Source organism: Vombatus ursinus, unplaced genomic scaffold, assembly GCF_900497805.2.
Source record: "Vombatus ursinus unplaced genomic scaffold, bare-nosed wombat genome assembly UNPS02014791.1, whole genome shotgun sequence".
Lineage (NCBI taxonomy): Eukaryota > Metazoa > Chordata > Mammalia > Diprotodontia > Vombatidae > Vombatus > Vombatus ursinus.
In genome coordinates, this window is record NW_020954569.1 from 12,498,436 (window position 1) to 12,507,898 (window position 9,463).

General features: G+C 33.2%; 1 pseudogene; it reads right to left on the reverse strand.

The window, feature by feature from the left end:
• Positions 1-3,409: 3,409 nt before the first annotated feature.
• On the reverse strand, positions 3,410-4,245 carry LOC114047912 (annotated as a pseudogene).
• Positions 4,246-9,463: the final 5,218 nt, after the last annotated feature.

Sequence of the window (9,463 nt, forward strand, 5' to 3'; positions counted from 1 at the left end):
TGTGGACTGCTTTTTCAAGAAGTTTGTTAGTGAAAAGTAGGATATAGATGGGGTTGTATATTTCAATAGGACAGAAGGGCTAGCATTTTGTTTTAGTTTGGTGTAAATGAACCTGTTGTTAGAAAGGGAATTGAAAAAAGACAGAGTTATAACATCCTTGAGAGAGAGAGGTAGTCATTTATGGAGCAATGCCTTGGAAAAAAAGAAAAGAGCTTAGTTTTAGAAAAGAGAAAGGTCACTACTTCCTTTAAGAGTAATGAAATAATGAGAATGGCTAAAATGTATCAGTTATTACTGAGATCTGTTGGTAGAAAGTAGAGGAGATTCAGGGCAGTGGTCTCAATCTTTTCAAAGAAGTGTGAAAGGAGGTCATCTGCTGTATGCAGAAGGTGAGGAAGGATTTGGGGACATAAAGAAAGAGGTAAAGACTCAGAATAGGCTGTGTGGAAAAATGAGCTATATAATCAATAAGAATGGAATAGAGGAATTGATTTCTGAGTAGGTATACAGGCCTTACTCAGAGTATAAAGCAAAAATTTAGTGAATGAAATCATCTGGCTTTTGAGACTTTCTTTAGCCTGAGGTGTTTGCTCAGTTCAGTAATTCTTTCAATATTTTAACTTTTTTGAATCTCTTGGTGGATGTAAAACATTTTCAGATTTTCTTTCTGTAACCATTTCAACTGTCCGGTTGTGAATCACAGTGCTCTCTCTGCACATGTTGTCTTGGTAATCTCACAACTCTGAGTTTAAATGATTATCTATGTGTATATGACTCCTAGATCTACATATCAAGATCATGTCTTTATCCTGAGTTGGTTTCCCTGCCTTCAGTCTTTCTTTTCTATAATTCATCATCCACAAAACTGCCAAATTGATACTGCTCTAAGCTTTAGATTTGACCACGCCACTGTCCTGCTTAATGGTTCTCTATTGTTTTTGGATAAAATAGTACTGTGTGGTATTTGAAGGTTGTAGTCCATTTTGAAGGTTGTAGTCCATTTTGAAGCCATATATCTACCCTATTTTATATTACTCCTCTTACATACTCTGCATTCCAAGTCAAATGGTCTATTTGTTACTCTCTGTATGTGATTTTCCAGCTCCTATCTCTTTACCTTTGTATAAGCTATCTCCCATACTGAAAATGTCATCCTTTCTTACTTCTGCCTTTCAGAATGATGAACTTCTTTTTTTTTGTTTTTGCTTTTCAGAGAGGCAATTGGGGTTAAGTGACTTGCCCAGGGTCACACAGTTAATGTGTCAAATGTCTGAAGCAGGATTTGAACTCAGGTCCTCCCAACTCCAGGGCTGGAGCTGTATACACTAAGCCACCTAGCTGCCTCACAAACTTCTTTCAAAGAACATTGTAGGGGCTACGTTCTAAGAGGCTTTGCCCAATTTTTCAAGTCTTCTTGTCTTACTCTCTTAAATTATTTTGTATTTTGATTTATTTATTTTGGCTATATACTTTTTAGTTCAATTCAATTCAACCAATAATTATGAAATGCCTAGTCTAGGAAATTGCTTAGGATATAAACATAAAACTTAAGTCCTGTCTTTAAGAACCTTGATTGCATTTGGTAGAAGGAAAAGAGTAATCTGTTAAACAGAAGAGGAAATTCTAAATATTTCACAAATTAACAACAACAATAATAATAATCATATCCTAGCAGCAAGAGGGAACTACTTCAATTGTTTGGGCAGTTGAGTCAAGTGGTAATGTCTGTACTTAAGTGACATTCACAGTCAAATGCAGTAGAGAGAGATGAGACAAAGAAAGCAAATAAGAAATTACTGTAATAATTAGGTAAAGTGGTGAGGGCTTGAAATAAGGTTTTAGATTTGTAAGTGAAGAAAAGATTTTCAAGGCAAAGGATACTAACTAGGTAGAAGTGGCAATATTTGACAACTATTAGATATGTGGAGCAAGGGAGAGTAATAGAGGATAATGTAAATGTTATAAACTTGAATGTCTGGAAAATGGTGTCTGAGAAAAAAATTGAAATTAACAGTTGGGGGGACTTAAGTGGGAAAGATATATCTATATCTATAATTAGAACTATATCTATAGTTTGATAAGAAGACATGGTCTAATTAAAGATTTTTTTGAAAGAGGGAGATGGTCATTTTTGAATGTATCAGAGAGGGAACCACTAGATAAGGAGCGACTGAAGATTTGAGAGAGAAGACAGAAGATAGAATGCTGTGTACAAAGAACATCAAGTTAGCCAATCTGGCTTGAACATCGAGTGAACTGGAAATAATGAATTGAAAGACTTTGAAGGAGAGTTTGGAGCCAGACTGTGAAGGGTTTTAAATGCCTAATGGTAATAGAGGGAATAGAAAGTCTTTTTACAGTAGAATGATGTGGTCATACTTATACTTTTCGGTCATTATCAAGCTGCAGGTTTGCAGAAGATAAATAGGAAAGGGGAGAAACTAGAGTCAGGGAGACCAATTAGGAGCCTAGTGCAGCATTTCAGGAAAGAGATGATGAGGGCCTGAACTCAGGAATTCACTGTATGACTATTAAGAAGGCAATGGATGCAAGATAAATTGTAAAGGTAGAAGAGACAAAATCTGGAAACATTTGATTTGCATTTTAGTAGTAACCATTGGTACAATAACTGAAAGCTATAATATGAGGATTTCTAACACTGTGAGAGGAAGAAATTTGTATTACAGGAAACCATTAGGTACTCTTTATACCATGCCATATAAGAAAATTCATACTCTTCCTATCCATAAAGCCAACAACAGAAATAGATATCACATAGAAATCGAGTAGGCATTTATTCAGAAAGTTTTAATGAAATGGACTCCAATTCAAATAAAAAATAAGCAACTCATAAAGTTTTCTTAGTCATAAAATGCTTCAATGTCTTATTTGAATTGTCACCTGCTGAAATCAAGTGACCCATACTCCACCCTACATCTCCACACATACACATATTTACTCTCCAATGGAGTTCACTTGAAGTGTCAGACCTTGTTTACTTGAAATAGGAAATTCTAGATGAGAAAATGTACTGTATCAATGCAGTTTGGCACCATAATCAGTTTTACTTCCTAAAAGTAAGTTGTTTAAATATACTAATATATCTGTTCCATTTTCTATGAATTGTCCTCCAATCAGTTTCATATATGAATGCCCTTGAAATGAAATTTATAAGTTGTATCTTATGGCAAGTTTTGCATGTAAACTTGTATTTTGCCTCCACTGCTTTCACTGTTTTATGAGGAAATCATGTTCATAATCTTCTGACATGGTCCTTTTAGCATTTCACAAGTGAATATACATTCTGAGTACTCTACGAAAGCAAGTAAATCAGCTCCTACTTTTACTTTTTTTTTTGTTATTCCAAATATTTTAATGAGAGTTCTGTGCAAGGCATTTAAAACGCCAGTTAGTGAGGTTAAATTCTGTCAGAGAGAGAGAATACAGAGCACAGGTAGCCATGGCACTGAGAAATTTTCTTGATTTGGGGCAAGATTTGAGAGTTCACTGTTTTCTGATCAGCCTTGAGCTGCTCCATAATATCCTATTTCTCATTTTCTGTGTCAAAAAATCTCTCCTTCTTGGTTTATAGGTTTACGGGGCTCTTCTTCTTGAAGTAAGCAACAGTAACATGATTTGGAATTTTTGCACCCAAAAGATTAACCCTGATAGATGTGGCAATGATAAATTTCTGATGGGTCCTTCTCAGATGAACACGGTTGATGGTCAGAGGTCCAGTCACCAGTAGCAAGCCACTAGCCAGGTGCTTCAGGAAAACCACTGAATTGCCTCTGTGGTGTCCAGTAAGCATGATCAGAACTGTGCCCGGGGTGATGCTAGATCGAAGTCTCCTTACATGCTGGCTGAAGGGCTTTTTGTCATGACTTAGCAGCTTTCTAGGCACATCCTCAGTAGGGTAATACCTTGGCACCTTTCAAATCTTTACCACACGGGTTCCTCCATTCTTATCACCACCAACTGGCTTTGACATACTAGCAGGCACCTTCTCTTTCTTTTTCCTTTCAATCGGGTTTTTGGTACAGCATATTTCCTCTTGTACTTGGCTGTCTGGGAATACATTGCAGACCTAAAGTATCTACCGATCCCTCGGGCCAGGACTGGGTTCTGACTGAAGTGCTTTTGAGGCTTTTTCACCACCTTTTCAGTCACGTCTTCCTTTTTTTTTTTCTCCTTTTTTTCCTTTTGTACTTTCTTTTCCTTTGTTTCTTTTGGGGGTTTTTTGTCCGTTATCTTGAGAGAAGGGAAAGAGTCTACCTTTACTTCTGAAAGAAGAATATGAGAGCTATTCTTTGTCTTAAATGCAAATTCATATCCTCTGCTTATATTTTTTGAAAAAAATATCTATATTAATGTGGTTTAGTTCTACTACTATGTCATTTCAATCATTATAGGACAAAGATCTCAACTTTAGCAGTTCAATAATTATTTGGATATTTATAGATAGTCTAAAGACTTGGTGATTTTTAAAACCTTCTATTTCCTTATTTACTACTTTATTACTATTCTTGAAAAATCAAAAATAATCCATAAGATTAAAGGTTATTAATTTTTATTTGTTTTATAATTTGACATGATTAAAGAATTATCAACTAGAAGCCAACCTGATGGTAAGGAGCATCTTTGTACTTAGCCAAGTTAATCTTTAAAGTCTTTCACCTTGATGATTCTCAAAACCATTCCACTAGAATATATGATTCACTTGTATACCCTTCAAAAACACAGTGATTACTTTTCTATCATCATGAGGTATCAGAGTAGGAGGAATTCAGAATCCTTAAGACTTTATTATTTTCTCATAATTTTATATGATGATATGCCCTTCTGCGCCATCACTGATTTCTAAGAAATTTTGTTTGTGCATGCTGTTATCTTCATTAATTCAAATAAACACACATATATTATTCTGTTGCAATAGACTGCCCACCAATAAAGGTACTAATTGCTTTCTTCATTTATTTTGACAGAATTATTTGCTAGTTCAGTTTATTGGTATTTAGATGAAGATTATTAAGATGACCAATAGAAATGAGGTAGTCTACATATCTACATATCTTATTCAGAAAGCAGATTTTAAAAGAAAAATGGAAGTTATTTAACAACAGAGTAAGCACTGAGTTCAAATTACATATAATTAGCTAACAAAATCATTTTGACTCCATTATGTATTTTGAAAGTAAAATCGATTAATATTTAGTGGAATAAAAAGCACTTAAGCTGACTGAATATATACATGTATACATATATGTTTATTCACTTTTTTTATTTGAAATTTACAGATTATCTGATTTCTAAGTTCCAATTCACACCCAAGTAAACTAGAACAGACCCCCTTCTTTAAACAAACAACTGGAATTTTCAACCTAAATTATAGGATTATAGAGCTAGAGCTGAAAGGTATCTCAGAGACCAACTAATCAAATCTCATCATTTTACAGATGAGGAAGTTGAGGTCCAAAGAGATTGTGACTTGCTCAAGTTCACACAGATAATATGCATCAAATACAGGATTTGAATTAGTCTTCTGAATCTAGAACCAGTCTTATTTCCATTGTATTGCATGTGTATTATCTTCCAAGTAAGAAGGATAATTTGTAATTAATAAAACAAACAAACAAAAAGACACATTAATCATGGCAAAACATGGTAAAAATTAAATATTAAAATTAACTAGGAGATCATCAATCAACTACATGAAACATCTAAACCATCTATAGAACCACCGACCCCTATAATATGAGATGTGGAACCTCAGCACTATAGTGTCTGTTATGTTACAAAAATTAAGTAGTGCTGTAAGAATGTCCTGGTGACTGGCTGTAAAAAATCTTTTTCCCTCCTTGTTGCTATGGATTTCACTGAGTTTCACTCTTTCCTAAGTCTTTCTGAAATTACTATATGAGGATTTGTGAATAAACTTATTTCATGGAGAAATCAAAACACTTAACTAAGTCTACCCAAAAAATATGTCTCAAGGTTTTGTTCTCTTTAGGTCAACTATTACACACTCATAACATCATCCCCACCATCATCACCCCTCCTACAACAAAACAACAATAGCAGCAGCAACAACAGCAATAGTAGAAGCAATAACTGTACTTTTCTCCCTCGGCTGGCCATATTTCCCTATTGTTGTTCCATAATTAAAAATGTAATTTTAAAAGTTCTTCAATCAAGTTCCTTGTCAAGCAAAAGCTTTACATGGGCCAAATATCTCTCAAAGCAAATTGCCTATAAATCAATAAAGGTATCTCTTACAACAAAATAGTTAAATGCTGAGTAAAGATAATTTTATTCCACAAAGAAAATAATGGCTTGGAGCCCTACTCTCTCATTGGTGAGAGTCCTCCCTAATTAGCCTGACCCTCATGCTCTGTGCTATTGATCTCTGGAACAGCCTCATGAAATTCCTGTGACTTCTTAATTCCCACCCAGGAACCCTATGCTCTGATACTTGAGTTTGCCATGATTGTCCCCAGTGAAGAAACACAACATTGTAGTTTCACTGGAAACCTTCATAGCTATGTTGGCATCAGAGGATACATTTTTGTTATCTCACCTCACCTCTATTTCCACATTTAGCTTTGGAAACAGTGATCGTATTAACACTTCTATTCCTGGAAAGGACATATCAATCAATTGCCATATGGCATGATTTATCATCCCTGTGATTTCCAATCCATACTTTTCTTCTCTGGTCACCACTATTTTACCTTTATTTTTTTTACTTTTCAGAGTGTAAGCTCTTTAAAGAGAGGTAGCATTATTATTTTTCTATGTGTATCCTCACCATGTATTATAGTACCTGGCACATAATCAGTGTTTAACAAATTTTTAAAATGCTATTTTTTTTGTTTTTTAAATCCACACACTTTTTCCCTTTCTCAAAAGTCATCCAACATAAAAATAGTATTTTAAGTAAAAAGAAAAGAAAAAAGGATAATCATCACAAACAAAGCATATATAGAAAAATGTGTATAATGAGCAAAAATTGTGGACCACTAACTTCTGTGAAGGACTTAGTTGGGATTATCCTCTCATATCTTTTCTTTCAAGCAGTGTTTGTTCTTTATAACCTTGTTATGCTCATTTTTATTTTTTTTTATTTCTGGGCTTGTTCTTTCCATTTTCAATATGTATACAGACAGTCGTGTATTTTTTTTCTTGGAATTACTTCATTCTGCATCAGTTCATGTATAACTTTTCATGTTTCCTTGTCTTGATCAACTTTGCAATTTCTTACAGGATAGTAATGTTTCATGTGCTTTCATGTACTTTTATGTACCAAATTCGATTTTCTGTTCCCCAATCAATGAGCGTTCATTTGTTTCCAATTCTTTCTAATTAAAAAAAGTGCTACTATAAATATTATGGCATATATAGGAACTTTTTTTTATTGATGAATTGCTTGGAACACAGGTCTCAATGTTATCCATAGGTAATAGGCCCTGGATAGTTTGGTCATCTTATGAAATTCATAATTATTTTATAAAATAGTTGTATCAATTCACAGCTTTACCAATAATGTTTTAGTGTGCCTGTTATCCCACAACCCCACCCATAAATGTTGTCTAATGTAATTTTTTGATATCTTTGACCATTGACAGAGTATGAGGTGAAACCTCAGGGTTGTTTCAATTTTTATTTCTCTTATTATTAGTGATTATGAGCATTCATTCATGTGGTTGGTAATATTTTCCAATTCTTCTTTTGAAAACTGTTAAAAACTTGATAATTTATCTATTGGGGAATGGATATTAGGGTAATAAGCAGTTATATAGATCTTGTGCCAGGCACTGTGTTAAATGCTTTATGACTATTGTCTCATTTGACTTTCACAATAACCATGAAAGGCAGGTGCTGTTATTATGCCCATTTTGCAGTTGAGAGGTTAAGTAACTTGTGCAGGGTAACACATTTAGTAAACATTTGGGGCTATATTTCAACTCAGATCATGCTGATACCATGCTCAGTGTTATATACTGTGTCAATTAGATGCATCTATTTATCATCTATACATACATATCTCATATATGTTTATAAAAATATATTAGACACAGATATTTATAGAATCTTTTAGTCATATATGTCTTACATGCCATGTGTATATATGACTAAGATTTTTATAAATATCAATATATTATGTAGATGTTAAGATAGAGAGATAGATGACTAGTAGATATATCTTGTTATAAATAAGGAAATGACATCAGGAAGATCTGATTTTAAATCCAGATTTTGACCCTAGCTGTGTGATTCTAGACAAGTCACTTAAGTTCTCTTTCCTTTACTTTTCTCACCTATAAAATGAACTTAGTAACAGCACCCAACACTTATGGCTTTTGGGAGGAACAAATGTGATAGTATCAGTAAACAACTTAAGGATGGATAGATGAGATAGATAAATATAGAGAGATGACTACTAGATACAACTAATTGGCACAGATATGTCATATACACATCTTTTTATTGTTTATATATATATAGGATGTTAAGCCTTTATCAGAGAAACATTCAGATTTGAACACTTGCCTTCTACTGGGTAAATTAAACTTGTCTGTGTGGAACTTTTTCAGTTTCATGTAACCAAAGTTATTTTATCTTTTTAAATGACCTCTATCTTTTGCACAATTAAGCATAAATCTTTTATCCATAGCTATAGGGAAGTGTGATCTTTTTCTCCTTTTTTATTTAAGATTTTCAAAATTAATTTTGCATATCTATTTAGAATATATTATAAAATGAGGTATAAGATATTGGTTTAAGAAATTTTGCCAGAATACTTTCTAGTTTTCCCAGCATGTTTTCTTTTCATGATATAGAGTATTCTTTCCTAAGTAATTTATGTTTTCTGTTATATCAGTGAGTCACTGAATTTCATTGTTTCTGATTCCCCCTTGTGTAGTTTGTTTGATTGATCTGTCTCTCAATGTTTTAACCAATACCAGATAGTTTTGGCAGCTACTATTTTAAAATATAGTATGATATCTGGAAACGTTATTCCTCTTTTCTCTCAACCTCATTTTACTTGATATTTAAGGAATTTTACCCCAATAAATGTTGTTATAATTTTATCATTTTCAATGAAATATTTCCTTGGTAATTTGATCGATATAGCATTAAAAGTGCAAATTAACATTAGCAGTATTGTCATTTTTATTATAACGATTCTGCCTAAGCATGAGCACTGAATATTCCTCCAACTATTTAAGTTGTTCTTCATTTCTTTTAGGAGTAATTAAATATGTACAAATGTTTGCTATGCTTTGATAAATTGATTCCCAGGTATCTTATGAATTTTATAGTTACGTAGAATGAAATTTCTCTTTCTATAATTGCTTTTTGGATTTTGAGTAACTATGAAAAAAAATGCAATGGATTTTTGAGGATTTATTTTATAGCCCATAACTTTATTGAAGCTATTGTCTTATTATACCATCACCCT